Raw genomic sequence first — 4,251 nt, 5'->3', positions numbered from 1 at the left:
TCTCTCTCATACTTTAGGGTCTGAGAACAGTTTAAGCATTTAGCCTCAGTTTCACTTGGAGTCAGAAGTGCTGTATTTGAGTCATGAGTCTCCTATTTACCAACAATTACCAGTGTAAAGTCCTTGGCATGTTATTCGCTCTCTCCGAGTCTCAGTTTCCCCACCCATAAGACAGGGTCAAAGTGTAGCGTGTGATGTGGAGTAGAGTTGCCTCATTTAACATTGTCAGTAGGTTATTGGAAACTGAACTTTTAGTGAAATGACATAACAAAACCAATTTCGCCATAGGTTAATTGACATAAGCGAGAGTTAAGTTTACCTACGGCAGGATTTCTGGTCACAAAAACATCACTCCACTTCTAAAAAAAATGACCCCGGAACACTGCTAATATAAAACAAACATTTATATTCGTTCATTCATTTATACATTTGCTAATGCTCTTGTTTCTCCACTTCAGATTCATAGACAGCCTGAGGCTCTCTTGGCACCTCAGGGTGCAAGGCAGGACCCAACCCTGGACAAAGCACCCTTTCCAACAGGGCACTCACCCACTCAGACTGGCACATTGAGACACCACAGGAAACCTCACATGTACATTTTTGAGATTTGGGAAAAGTACACACGGACACAGGGAAAACGTGCAATCTCCCCACACACAGTGACTCCAGCTGGAGCCAGTTCTTTTTTTGTTTCTCATCCATGTTATAACAGAAGGACAATGAATGAAACAACATTATTTGAGAATGGCTGTTCTCCATTAATAGTACTGAAGATGGTAATGACAGTGATGACAATGGCAAAGGTGATGATGACCCCAACTATGTGACTTTGAGAAACTGATAAATTCTCCAAGTCCCATTTTCATCTTTTTAAAAAGATTTATTTATTTATGCATACAAGAACTGAGGTGCTTGGGCCTCCCCTGGTGGCGCAGCGGTTGAGCGCTGGGCTGTGAGGATGCCTGCAGCCTCTGCAGCACCAATTCAATCCCCGGCCACTGACGAGGGTCCCACAAAAAAAAAAAAAGAACTGGGGTGCAGGAAAGAGGTGTAGGGGGTGAGGGGATTCACCAGAGACAGAGTGGGGAACAGGCAGACTGACTGAAATACACTGCTGAGGGGAGCAGCGGGGGAGACAGGAGAGGTCTGTTGTGCCCTGGCTGTGCTGTGCTTAACCCCTTGCACCACCAGCGAGGCCCCCATTTTCATCTTCTGGAAATGAAGGCAAAAGGATAGATTAACTGCCTGCTAAGAGCACTCCGCAGCTCTGAGTGGCACTGATGAGGAAGGACATGGAACCACTCTGCATAGAGATGTCCATGCTGATGTCCCCAGCTCCTGGTTGTTGCCAGGCAGAAATGTAATTTAATGATGAGGCAGCTACTTTTGTAGCTGAGGGGGCCAAAGCTAACACAGGTAAAGCTGTCTGGCATTATGGCAAAGACCATAAATACATTTAGGATTTCAAAAAATGTTTCCTATGCTCTGCCCCTCATCTCCAACTATTTCCATCTTTGCAACAAAAGCCCTCCACATGAGACCTTCTTATCCCACTGGCTGGTCTCCCTTCTTCCTGCTCCTATGTCTATAGGGGTGTTTGAAGTCAGGAAGTCAGATGCTTGTTATCCCATTTCCAGACTTTGACAAGGATGAGACCTTCTTTGTATTCTCCAGAAGGAACCCAATTACCTCCAACATCATGGAAAACTTTGTAGTGAAGACAAAAAAGATCATATCACCCATCGAAGACTTTTGAAATTTCCATTTGCATATTTCCTCTCCAAATGCCATGAAGAACTCTCCTTGCACCCCAGTTGCCGGCTCCCCTGCACACTCAGAGTCTCTCTGTCCCCCAGTGTCTCGCTGTTCTGACATGGCCCCTCTCAACCTCTTAACATGCACCCGAACACAAAGATAGTCTCTGGGTGCCACCCTACCCTTTCTCCTTAGAAGGGATGAGGGTGTGGACTGGCAATTATACATTTTTTTTCTTTTACACACATTCTCAGAAGGCACTGCTTAATTGTCAGACCAAGTATTATTGAATTGTTCACAAGAATTATATAAAATAAAATATTAAATAAATAAATAAAATCTAGAAAAAAAAAGAATCTTTAAGCAATCCTTGTTTCTTGAGAAGCACTAGATTGGTAAAATTGCAACAGGTCTTTGAGTTCCAAGAGAAGAAAAAGTACACTCTAAATTTATAGCATAGGGCCTCCCTGGTGGCACAAAGGTTAAGACGCAACCTAGGAAGCTGTCTGCAGCCACTGCAGCATGAGTTCAATCCCCGGCCAGGGAGTTACCCACATGGCACAGCAGACCTCTCATGACTCACGCACTGCTCCCCTCAGCAGTGTACTTCGGTCAATCTGCCTGTTCTGTTCCCCACTCTGTCTCTGGTGAATCCTCTCACCCCCATGCTTCTGACCTGTACTCCAGTTCTTGTATACATAAATAAATCTTTTAAAAAAATTTATAGCATAAATGGAAATGTGTATGTATATTTATGTGTATATATTTGTACATTTATATGTATATTCATATTTGCGTATCTATTTATGTATTTTATGTATATGTATTTCATATTTTCATATAGATGCTTATTTCTTTTATATATCATATACATATTTATATACATATTGGTGTATATACACATATTTGTATTTTTGTGTATATATATATATTTGTGTATATGCATGTTTATGTATGTATACTTGTTTATGTGTACATACATAGATATTTGTATGTAATGGTATACTTGTATATATATGTACATATGTGGAGACATTTGTGTGTGTATATACATTATCAGGATAAACAAAGGGAACCAATGATGATAAAGGTGGGAAGTTTTTACTAAAATGGAAAAAAGCTTCTGGCTGGATGACACCAAGTTGTTAGGACTTAATCCCCTATAAGAAGGGATAAGTAGGTTCTACTTAGAGTTAAAAATAAGCTTTAAAAGTACACTGAGTGAGCCCCAGCACCTAATATGCCTGTCATCCCTTTTTTTGGAGAAGGGTAATTGCTCCTGATCTCCTGCAGTTACCTTTTCTCTGAACCCAGGGAAGATAATCTCAGGGGCCAAGTGAGAGTTCTGAGTCATCAGCAACACCAGAGAGCTCAGTGGCCTGCTGGGAAAATGCTTCGCTCCTGAAACACTTCTGAAATATTGCTTCTAATCCTGGGTGGAAAAAGAAAATAAGTCACTGTCAGGGATGCCATGCAGTTGTTGAAGGAACTGATCCGGGGGCTATGATGAGATCAAGAACTGGATGAGAAGTCCAAGGGTAGGTGGCTCTGGGGCTTCTGCTCCATTTGAGAGGGAAACTCCAGTCAGTGGCTCCTATATACAGTGAGTTCACACACTTGAGTTTCTAGTGTTTGAGACCATCACATACTAATTGTGATGTAGTCACCCACTGATGATACAACTGATATCAAGAATCTACTACATGGTGGTACATATACACAATGGAATATTACTCAGCATTCAAAAAAGATAAACACATGCAATTTGCAGCAACATGGATGGAGCTGGAAGGGATCATGCTCAGTGAAATAAGCCAGAAAGAAAAAGAAAAATACTGGATGGTCTCATTCATAACAGGAATCTAGAAAACCTAAATATGGACCAGGAAAAAGAATAACTATAAGAAAGAAAAAAATCAACAAACAACTATGAACCAGAGACACTCTTGGGGGGGGGGAGGAGGGATTGGGGTCAAAATTGAGGTTGCAATTGTATGGGGAATATAAAAATTTAAAAAAATGTTAAAAAAAAAAGCTTTCTCACAATAACTATGTTTTTCAGGATTTTCTATATCAGCTCTTCTCTCATGGTTTCCACTAATAATCTTTCACATTTGTAACTTTTGTCTTGATTTTTTGAGAATGTTCCTTTTATAATCAACCAAGTCTATATTATAAGTCAAATGTTTCCCCAAAGGTACCAGTTATGTGGGTTTTATTTGAGGGAAGTGATATATTCTCAAACTTATAAATTTGTAGCTTCTTTCTTGCTGAAGAACTCAACTTGTCACAAAAGCATACTTTGCTGTCACTTCTTCTGTATACTAACTTGTCAGATGTCCCTCAAATAGTGGAGACTTCCCACTCCACCTCCAAATCCACGGTGCCGTTTTCTTCTCCAGCTCGAGAATCCCATCTGGATGGTGCCTTCGAAACCCAGTGAGATGAGGCCGCTGTGTGCCTCCAGAGCCACGTCACAGTACAGGGCTCTTTCCA

Source organism: Talpa occidentalis, unplaced genomic scaffold (assembly GCF_014898055.3).
Source record: "Talpa occidentalis isolate TD23 unplaced genomic scaffold, MPIMG_talOcc4v2.1 talOcc4.9, whole genome shotgun sequence".
Classification (NCBI taxonomy): Eukaryota; Metazoa; Chordata; class Mammalia; order Eulipotyphla; family Talpidae; genus Talpa; species Talpa occidentalis.
This window is presented reverse-complemented; position numbering follows the sequence as displayed.